Source organism: Psammomys obesus, unplaced genomic scaffold, assembly GCF_907164565.1.
Source record: "Psammomys obesus unplaced genomic scaffold, mPsaObe1.curated_primary_1811, whole genome shotgun sequence".
Lineage (NCBI taxonomy): Eukaryota > Metazoa > Chordata > Mammalia > Rodentia > Muridae > Psammomys > Psammomys obesus.
This window is the reverse complement of record NW_026596287.1, coordinates 880,387-891,518: the sequence shown is the minus strand read 5'-3', so window position 1 is coordinate 891,518 and position 11,132 is coordinate 880,387. Positions and strand designations below refer to the sequence as shown.

General features: G+C 42.3%; 2 pseudogenes; both read left to right on the top strand.

The window, feature by feature from the left end:
* Window positions 1-5,938: 5,938 nt before the first annotated feature.
* Window positions 5,939-7,026, top strand: LOC129668874 (putative vomeronasal receptor-like protein 4; annotated as a pseudogene).
* A 1,345-nt stretch (window positions 7,027-8,371) lies between these two features.
* Window positions 8,372-9,201, top strand: LOC129668873 (putative vomeronasal receptor-like protein 4; annotated as a pseudogene).
* The last annotated feature ends 1,931 nt before the right edge of the window (window positions 9,202-11,132 follow it).

Sequence of the window (11,132 nt, the reverse complement as noted above, 5' to 3'; positions counted from 1 at the left end):
GATAAAGAGAAGGTTTATGTATAATTAAGTCTGAGGACCAAACATCAGTTCTGGGTCTCTGGTTCACCAGTTTGGGAAACGAAGTCTTTAGTTCTCATTTTTCCATTAGACAGCCGAGGAGACCCAGGGAGGACGCACAGGACTCAGCATCCACACAGCCAACCATGCAGAGCCCCTTAGCTCACACTTCCCTACCCCCACTGCTCCTTTCCCTTCCCAGGGCCCTATCCACTTCCTGGTGTGAAGGAATGCACTGGAATGGTTGTATCTGACAATTAGTGTTCAGTAGATACATTTTCCCTCCTGCAAGAACATCTATGTTTCTGTCAGCTCAGATGGATTAGTGATGCAGAGGAAGAGAAGAGGGCTCCCAGTCTTGCCCAGAGAGACCCTGTGATGTCTTAGCCCTTTGTCCCTCTTTCACTCTGCTAGAAGGGAGGCTCTGTCCCCTCTCTGCATCAACATGTGTCTTACTGAAGACTTTCTCTCCATTGCCTGGGACTGCTGTACAGACACATTTTCTTACTTTATTTTCTTCAACCTTAGGAGTAACTGATTTAGGGGTTCTCTCTAAAGTCAGGTGTGTGTGTGAGTGTGTGTAAAACACAATCACATTATACAGTGTGTGCAGAGCTCAAGTGTAGCTTCCCCTTTAGTGTGTAAGATATAAACTCTCCTAACCGGTGGCTTCCTAGATCTTCCATCTTGATCATAAAGAGTTCTTGACTTTTTGTTTGTTTGTTTGTTTGTTTTTGCCAGTCATGTTTGGTTCTGCCATAGGTCTGTCAGCTATACAGATTGTTGGTATAATGTTCTTGTGGAATGTATACAATTTACCCTTGTTCATTCAAATGCTGATTTCTCTACCCCACTATCTGGTTTTAATCCCGACATTGCATTGTGATGTTTGTTCTAAGCATCACCTGTCTCAAGTTTGTGTAAACATGCCACCATTTGTTCTCTGTGTTGTCAATAAAACAATCAGCCAGTGCTGTGCAATGGAGAGAATAGGGTGGGACATCCTGGTCTGGAGGGGAGGAGAAAGAAGCAGGTGGGAGGAGTAGGAGAGCAGAGATCAGCAGGAGAAGACTTGGAATCAGATTGAAACCAGATAGTGGGGTAGAGAAATCAGCATTTGAATAAACAAGGGTAAAATGTATGCAGTCTACGAAAACATTATACCAACAATCATGCATCTACAAAACCTGCACAGTAAAACGGTAACCTGCCTACAATGTCTACTGTTGCAGTAGTGACACAACTGGTATAAAAGGAACCAACCACTTTTTGTTTTAATTTATGGATCGCTCAATGAGATAAACCCACCCATGACACTGCTAAAGTGACCAAGACTTAAGACTAGGTAAGGAAAATATGCTACTAAAGGAAAGCAGCGACAAAATGCCTCTAAACGCCATTTTTCTCTTCCCATAGATCAGTGTATTAATCAAAGCTCATCAGAAAAGCTTCTTGCAGTTGATGAAAATTAACATAGAGATCCTCAACGGGGCAATGTACAGAGAGTGAGACACATTATTGGAACTTGGTTTGAAAATGGGATATTTTCATCAACTCTTTCACCTCAAGATTCAGTGACATATTTGGAACAGGAAGCAGAGAGACTGGAAGAGCCAGAGGTGACAGAGGGCTGTAAAGAATCAGTGTTCTTCCAGATTAAACAGGATTGATGCACAGAACTCACAGACATGGTGGCAGCCCACACAAGCTAGATGGGGTCCCAGTGCTGAGAAATGGAACTGTGCATGGGGTTGTAAAGCTAACCAAGAAGCTACTTTCAGTTAACATCTGCTGTAAATAAGATAATCAGTTTTCTACAATAAATGTCACTGAGTGACCTCAACCACGTTCCAGGCAACCTTGTGTTTTGGTTTGTTGTAGATTTTGTTATTGTTGTTGTTATTGGTTTTCTTTTTATCAGATCTTTTGTTGTGTTTTGTTTTGGGCAGAGTAAATCACAAGAGAGCAAGCATAAAGTTAGGTGGGTAGAGGGGTGTGGAGGATGTGGGAGGTGTTAGGGGAAGGAAATGACATGAACAAAATCTACTTTATGAAAACAAAATCCTAAGTAATAAAAAATGACATCAAAAAAGCCTCAAGTGCATCTGTAAAGCAGCAGCAGGCATTCTAAGGAGTGCTAAGAGCACAGAAGCTACAAGAATTTCCTCAACACTTTGTCCTAAATATGACAGGGCAGACAGCCCTTGGCTGTAGTATTTAATGATCTTTTAATATTAATAAAGAATATGCTTGAAAGTGATTCAAAAAGTGATCACTTTAGATTATCAGAAATTTCTTCCAAAGTAGTTCTCTGTTTAGGGGGTAAATTGAGGCAAGAGGCTAGACAGGAGTAAAGTCCAAAGAACCAGTACCCGTTGGGCACTGTTCAGGATCCTTCTCCTTACTCACAGGGACTGTAATTACAATCAGAAAGTTTTTGGGTTCAGCAAATGACAGAGCACCAGGGAGAAGGCAGGGCTGGCCTCAGGGATGGAGACAGAAGGAACCTTTTCCCCTGATAAGCCAAACTCCTGAGGGTGACATCCTGACACTTTCCTTGAGCACAGGGACTTGGGGCTGATAAAAGGGCCTGGCTGGTGCTGTGAGGACAGCGACCCTGAGTCCTGCACAGACTGCACAGGTGAGTGCTGCATGTCATGGTGGATGAGGCTGCATTTGATATCAGAAAAATCTGTGGAGGGCTGAAGTGTGGGAGAGAAGGATGTGGGCTCCCTGTCACTCTGGAAGAAGAAAGTGGCAGGATTCAGGGAGGAGGTCATCTATCATTTCCAAAATGCAAAAACTGAATTGTTGGGGTGTCCATGAGGACCATGTGTGTGGTCACTGGAACAGGGCTGCTCCTTCCCCAGGGCAGGCAGGGGGAGGAGACAGAGGCAGCTGCAGTGCAGCTGGAGTAGGAAACTCTTGCTCACACAGCTTCTGCACAATCTTTGTGTGATTTTCCCTCCAAAGACTGAGAACTTGGTCTGAGCTGTATGACTTCTGGTGATTTCAGTCTTTTCTGGAGGGACTCTTTTTCTTTATCATGATCCCATTTATTATGAATTTCCTTTTTCCTAGACCCAATGTAAGACCATGGAAAGCAAGAATTGTGGATAAAACAGACATGAGACTAAATACTAACACTAATAACAGGCTTTATAAAATGAAGCTTTATAAAAATAAAATGAAGCTTTAATGCATGATGGAAACATTGCTAGGCACTCACTGTTCATGTCAGTTCATTGCCTTGTTAAAATACACATGTCTTTCACAAAACATAATTTACATTTGAAAAATACTTTTTAAAGAAGCCAAATAAATGTGCTCAAAGTGATGAATATATGAATTGGAAAAGCCAGAATTTCTTTTTCATTATATCACAATTGTATATAACTTCCTCAACTTTCTCCCAATCCCACCCTCCCTCCTTTCTCCTTATCCTCTCCTCCTAGTCCACTGAAAGGGGGAGTTCTCCTCTCTGCCAACTGCCCCTAGCTTATCAAGTCTCATCAGAACTGCCTGGATCCTCTTTCTCTGCAGGCTGGCAAGGCTGCCTTGCCAGGGGAAAGTGATCAAAGAGCAGGCAACCAAGTTCATGACAGAGGCAGTCAGTCCCTGCTACCCTTACTCGGGAACACATATGGAGACTGAGCTGCCAATTAACTGCATCTGAGCAGGGGATCTAAGTCCTCTCCTAGAGTCCTTGGTTGGTGCATCAGTCTCTGCAGGAGCCCCTGGGCATCAGAAGTGGTGGAAGAGCTGAAATAAGATGGGAGCCTCCTATAGAGGGTCCTCTGAAAGGCTGAGACTCACAGCCAAACTCTGAGGAGAGCACAGGGAGTCTTATGGAAAAAGAGGGAAGTGGGTATAGAAGTACATGGAGAGGACAGGAGCCCCACAAGGAAAAGCCAGAATTCAAATCCACACTCGGTGGTCACAAACATGTTCTGGGAATCCTAAACTTCCTATTCCTAAAGTTTTCTTATCAGTCAAGATTCTAGAGTATACTTAACCCTTCCACCACATTATTTGCTGCAAAATCTCTCATTTAATTGGAGGCACACAGACTGAGATTGATTCTAACATAGTGTAAGTAGGAAGCTTGTGAAAGCTAGTTAAAATGCACATATATCTTTGAAGAACAGTGGTTCTTCAGTGGTAAAGAGCATTTACTGCTCTCCTAGAGTTCCCTCATTCAATTATCAGCATTCACATGGCAGCTAACAACCATATGCAACTCTTCTTTCAGGAATCCAGTGCCTTATTCTAGCCTTTGGAAGCAACAGGCACACTGTGGTGCCTAGAAATGCACGCACATTAAACATCCATACACACATCAATGACTAAAATTAAAATAAATAAAATATAATGTAAGCGTTTCTCTGCTATTTCTTTGAATTGAGGTAAATGGATAAGATTTCAGTCCAGAAGTGACACTATTCAGGAAAAAAAAAGACAGCTTCCTTATTTCAATAGGTATTATTGGTATCTCAAAGACATTAAGTGGCACTTTCTTTTATAATGCACAGTCATGAAAGATTATTGTAGACATAAGGCAACTAAAAATTATCTACATTCATAAGCGTATTTAAAGATAACCCGTGATAACCATTGGATCGATGATAGCTTGAAAATTTACCTCCTGTGTGTCGTTCAAACAGGGTTATCCTCCCAGATTTTAAGGAAAGAGAACAACCAGAAAATCTTTCCTGAAAAGGCATTTTAGTTTAACCTCAGTAATTTATATAAGATAGTACAACCACACCACTCAGTTAATTTTATGCATAAGCCATTTTATATCACCCCATAACAGGCTGTATGCAAGGTAACTGATGCACACTTCTCAGCACAGAGGGGTTCATATAAACAGACAGACAGACAACATAGACCTAGGGTTCAGCGAAATTGTAGGAGACGTATTTGTGACCTGTGGGCAGCACTTAGCTATGAAGGATCATGGCTGGAATCAGATCAGGAAGAGAACATGATGTGTTCCCTTGTGGCACGGTGAGTGCCAGTGTTACGTTTGCTCAGGAGAAGCTGAAAGCAATTCACAGATAAATTTGGTGAGCAGCAGAGAAAACTAAATTGTGGAAAACAAATAGATTTACGGTTCCCACATAAAACTATTTTATGATTTGTCAAAATAGAATCAAAATGAATACATTCAGATTGTAAGCCTTCTTTTAACTTTAAACAGAATGAGAAAACAGAAAAGGGGTACAAAGTGTAAAATTACACAAATCAGTGTGAGGTATTAGGTTTCTTGTCATTTATAGTGGAAAACAGTACCAACTGATAAAATCACTAATTTAACAAGCCTTGGAAATCAAAGAGAATGTTCCTTTGAGAAGTCCAAAAGAACAATGCGTAAGCTGAGAGCTGAAATTTTATGTTTCCTTGGGACAATGTTCTTAGAGAATTGTCATAAAAGCACAAAAGTCATGGGGTGAGTTGTCTTTAATACAATACCACACATGAGATGATAGGGAACAGGAGTTAATTACACCATCCTGCTCAAGGCAAGAAGATGGACACACTGCTGTCCTACCTAATTAATCTATGTGTTATTTGTTGCCAAGGTCAGTTCAGAGTTGGAGACAAAGAAAAGCCACATGACTTTCCCTGGAAAGCAACCCCATCTGGGAAAGTATTTCACTTCTTTGAAGAGCTACAGTTTTCTATTAGCTCAATATTTACTTTACAGATGAGTGTGTACATGACGGCAAAGTGGATCTGAGAAGAGAGATATCTAAACTGATACTCAATATCATGGCTTAGAAACTGAGTGATGCTGTCCTTTTTGTTGATGTTCTCAGGGGAAAGATTTAGGGATGAAGAACATAAAGAACACTCTTCTGGAAAGGCAGCGAAGGCATCATCATGGTGCTCAGGTCCAGTTGTCAGCCTCGTGTCCATGTCAGGCAAAGTAAGAACAGAAGGTTCAAGAACAAAATGAGGCATCTCTAAACAATGAACTCGATGCATTATATACTGTGCTGCACAGGTCACTAAAGAAAACAGAAAACCCACAGGCATGAACTATACCATCTTTACTTCCTTATGTTCCTCAGGTTTTTCCTAGTTTTAGCCATGAAGATAATTTGGATTGACATTATTCAGAGAATATTTTTCATTTCACTCACAGGACTTGGGGTTTTAGGGAATATCTTTATATTTGTGAGACATGTGTATGCTTTCGTGGGTCCTGAGAGGAAAAATATAGATATTATCCTCATCCATTTATCCTTCGTAAACACAATTATTATTTCTTGCATTGGAGTCAGAGACATAGCCACAGTTTTTTATATCAGAAACTTCCTAGGTGATGTTGGCTGTAAAGCTATAATTTATCTAGAAAGAGTTGCCCGTGGCCTCTCCATCTGCACCACCTGTCTCCTCAGTGTAGTCCAGGCTGTCACCATCAGTCCTAGGAACAGCCTTTGGAGAAAGCTCAAACCACAGACTGTATGGCATGTTCTTGCCTTTCTCCTTCTCTTTTGGATCTTTAATTCCCTGATAAGCTCCAACTTGCTTCACTACATCACAGCAGGCAGTAGCATGAACAGGTCTGAAGTTGGGATATATACTGTGTATTGCTATATGCTGCCATCCAGGCACACAGTTAAGTGGTTTTTCCTCTCTCTCATGGCTCTTCGTGATGTCATTTTTCAGGGTCTCATGGGCTGGAGCAGTGGTTCTATGGCTCTCCATCTCTATAAACATTACATACATGTTCTGTACCTTCACAGCTCCAGGTCTGCACATAATTCCAGGCCAGAAATCAGAGCTACCAAAAGTGTTCTCACTCTCATGACCTGTTTCCTTTTCTTTTATTGGGCAGATTTTATTTTCTCCTTCTACACGGGTTCCACAGTGACACATGATTCCACCGTGCTAAATATTAAAGCATTTTCAGTACTTAGTTATGCTGGTCTTAGCCCCTTTGTCCTGATCATCAGGGATGTCAGTCTTTCTAAGCCCTGCTGTGTCCATGAAAAATAAGATATTGTTTTTGCATGCAGCTCTTTATGATCTAAAGCTTTATACCCTGGAATGGCTTTGCTTTACCATTCTAATGTATCACGGCAATAAACTGATTGAGAGAATAGATTACTTCTTTTACAGACAGCTTGTCTTAGATAATTCAAGACTGCTTTAGACTCTAGAAAGTTGGATGGGATTCTAATTATCCCCCTATTTCACCCTTTCTATCATACAGTTTAGCTTGATGCATCCTTCACCGAGAAATCCAGGGGAGCATGCAGTCACCAGAAATTAGAATTTTATTTTTCCACATGCTAGAGTTTAACACTTATAAGTAAACTTTTCTTGCCTTCTTGTTGCTTCTAATAAATTTCCATGATCACCCCCTCCTTTACTTATTTACAAAGCAGTTCCTGTGTCCCAGAGGGTATTCTAAACCAAAGAGAAGGAGAACCGAGAATGTCATGAAGCATACTTTATGTGAAAGTCTCTAACAAAGTGGAGATGAACATGAAGTTAAGCTAATTCCCTGTAGTTACTAAATGCCTGGCATTTCAGGATGCCCATCACTAAAGAACAGGTAAGAATAAAAACTGTAAGGCAGTTCCAAACACATTCAAGACACTCATGTGTGGTCATGCGATATATAGGAAAGCACAGGAGAAACATCATCCTTTAGAGAATGTCATCACAGTTTGGAAAACAAGCTCAGTGTGAGAACCTCACTCTTGTGCACAATGCTATGTAACAATACCTCAGGAACATTGTACCACAGATGCTGGCTCTCACTTCTGTTCACTCATTAGGGCTTACACAAAGCATGGGGCATTTGCTAGGTCACCTGGCCCCTGCATGACAGCCATGCACTCAGAGTTTAGGGCTCCACATGGGTTTCAGCCGTGGTCACAGGGACAGGGACAGGCAGGCACAAAGGGGAGCTGCTTGCTGAAGCTCATGCAGTGTGTCCTTGTAGGGGAACAAGACATTCGGGCTCTGGCAACTCCATAGCCTCCAGCCCAGGTGTATACAGAGGGTCCAGATATAGCTTTGATCCCACATCATCTGGGATACCCGTCCTGCAGGCTTCCTGGAGAGGCTCCTGTCAGTGTCTTGTGTGCACTGCCTGGTGGACTGAGGTGTTGCTAAGAGCTTTTGACCAAAGCTGTCCATCAACTCCCTGTAAGAAATAGAAAAACCTAACAGTCACCAAACAGCACCTGGCAAGGACACGAAGACCACACTCCTTCACTGGGCAAAAGTTGAACCTATCCTGGAGAACACATGAAATCTTCCTGTTTTGCTGTTTTTGAAATAGTGATTCTTTGTTAAATTTTAATGTATATTTAGTTTAATAACCACCTTAATGAAAGGGGCTGGCCTAATATTTGTGAGACATGTATACACTTCTACCTTTAAGACTGAGAAAAGCTTGTAGAAATTATTGTCATCATCTTGGTGTTTTCTAAAGTGATCATTAATTGTAGCACAGAGATTAAAGACACATCCACAGTACATTCCTTCAGAAACATCCTAAGAGAGATTGGTTGTAAAGCTGTGGCTTACCTGATAAAGCTGGCATTGGGTCCTTCTGACTGCACCACCTCCTCGGCATGGTCCAGGTTGTCACCATCAGTCCCAGGACCACCCTTTGGACAAAGCTCAAACTACAAACCTCATGGCAATGTCTTTCTTTTCTCCTCCTCTTTTGGATTGTTGATGTTCTCATAAGCTCCAACTTGCTCTGCTGCATCAAAGCAGGCAATGGCTTGAACATGTCTATTCCTGGAACAGTCATTGGCCACTGCTCTATGCTGCCATCCAGACATATCACCAAGTGGCTTTTCCTCTCTCTCATGACTCTTTGTGATGTCATCTTTCAGAGTCTGATAGGCTGGAGCAGTGGTTCCGTGGCTCTTCATCTGTATAGTCATCACAGCCATGTCCTCTACCTTTAACAGCTCCAGGTTTGCAAACAATTCCCCTCCGGAATCAGTGTACATGGAGTGTTCTTGTTCTTATGACCTGCTTCCTTTTCTTCTATTGGGCAGATTTTATTCTCTCCATCTTCGTGGCGACATATGATTCGTTTTACTAACTATTAAACCATTTTTAGAACTTGGTTATGGTGGTTTCAGCCCCTATGTTCTGATCAGCAAAGGTGTCCATGTTTTTAATGTCTTGCGTGTTTACTGAGAAGTGTAGAAATTATATTCTATGTCTATTCTGTATAAGCTAAAGGTATATGCATTGTGAAGTGCTTTGCCCTGGTGAATTTTAGAGGTGGGGACATAATGTTTGCTTAGGAGCTTAGGCTGAGCTGGCAGTCAGCACAGCCTGATCTTGAGCTGCCTCTTCCTCCCAAACGCTGATTAAAGCCATTCCTCACCAAACTGCTGTTTGCCTTAGTGTTGTAATGCATCACAATATTAAATTAAATATTATAAAAGTAATTTTTTCTTAATAAACCTGTCAGTATGCAATATTAAAGCCTCTTCAAGGTTTCTAGACAGGTAGAAAATGGATTCTTACCACCTTCCCATTCTACCATGCCTGTCATGTGACTTTTATCCTATATCATTAGCACTGGAAAAAATACTGGAGGTAAGCCTTCTGTAAAAAAAAATCATTTTTCCCCAAAGCCACATCAGGAGAGCAAGACAGGGTAGGTAGGGGTGAGAAGATGAATTATCTGAGCTGAGCTTGCATAGTGAGACTAGTTAAGTCACCACAGCCCAGCAAATTTGATCAACAACTGTTTGGTACTGCCAAGTTCCAAACTTGAAGGAAACTAATGTTGATGCTGTTGGACAGTTATAACCAGGTTAGACCTTCAAATACTACTACACGAATCTCTGGCAAACCGGGTCCCTCAAATTTTGCCATCACATGTGTGGAAACAAGAGTGTCACCGGCACAGGGATGTGGAAACACCTCACTGACAGATGTTGACACTGGAGCTTCCTCCTCTCAGGTCCAGTCAGTCACCGTGGCCTATACTGATCACCATGTTCTTTAGGTCTCCCCTCCCCACCTCCTTGGTATCCCAGACTCCACCAACCCTGATGCTGTGCAGGTTCAAGGGGACTGTAATGCTGAGGGCACAAAGGGGATCTCCTGGGTAGACCAAATGGGCACAGCCTTTGCAAACAGCAAGACCTTGGAGCCTGGATACTTCACAGCTTTGGGCCCAAAAGAATCTGTAGGATCCAGAGAGCACCTGGACCTGAAAGTCCTAAGTCGTTGCACTGCAGTCATCCCAGGGAGGTTCCTATCTGCTCTGAACTGTGCGAGTTCCACCTTTGAAGGGATTCAAGACCATGAGGGCTCTTCAGCTCACTGCAGTTCCTCCCCAAGATAAACAGAAAAACCCAAACAGTTTTTGCAGGGAGTGGGTAGAGCTGTTCTCTCTGAAGCTGAGGACTGTGCCTGGAGGGGAGCCAAGGCTGCCTGAGCTCCTTCCCTGGGCCAAGAGCTGAGAGTATCCAGAGTATAGCAAGAGATAAGTCAGGCTGTGGGTCTCTCTAATACTCCTCTTTGCTAAGAAAAACTTGGATCTTAATATTTTATAATATAGATTAAAGACCATTATTGTGGTTAGTTTTTGGGTGAAGAGGGTGGGGGTGGTTTCTGTGTATCCTAGAACTATTTGTGTAGACCTGACTGGCCTTGAACTCTGAAATCCTCTTGCCTCTACATCCCAGAGTGCCGAGATTAAAGGCATGTACCACTATGACAGGCTATGGTTAGTTTTTATATCAACTTGTCACAAATTAAAATTATCAGAGTAGGGAGCCTGTACAATCTGAAGAGTTGCTCTGTCATGACTGATGTGGAAAGACCCATCCTGATTCTGGGTGTCCCCTAATGGTAACAGCTCACAGCAAAAAGTGTTAGGACTCTCTTATATGCTTTTTTATCACTTCCACCTGGCCAGGGTTTGCTCAGTCCTGATAAGTGCTGGGATGGGTAGGTGGGGTGGGGGCTCCCCTTATCTGGGGGGAAGGGGAGGGAGATAACAGGAAAAGGAAGGAGGGTGGGAACAGGAGGAGGGAGGGCGCTATGATTGGGATGTAAAAGTAGATAGATAGATAGATAGATAGATAGATAGATAGATAGATAGATAG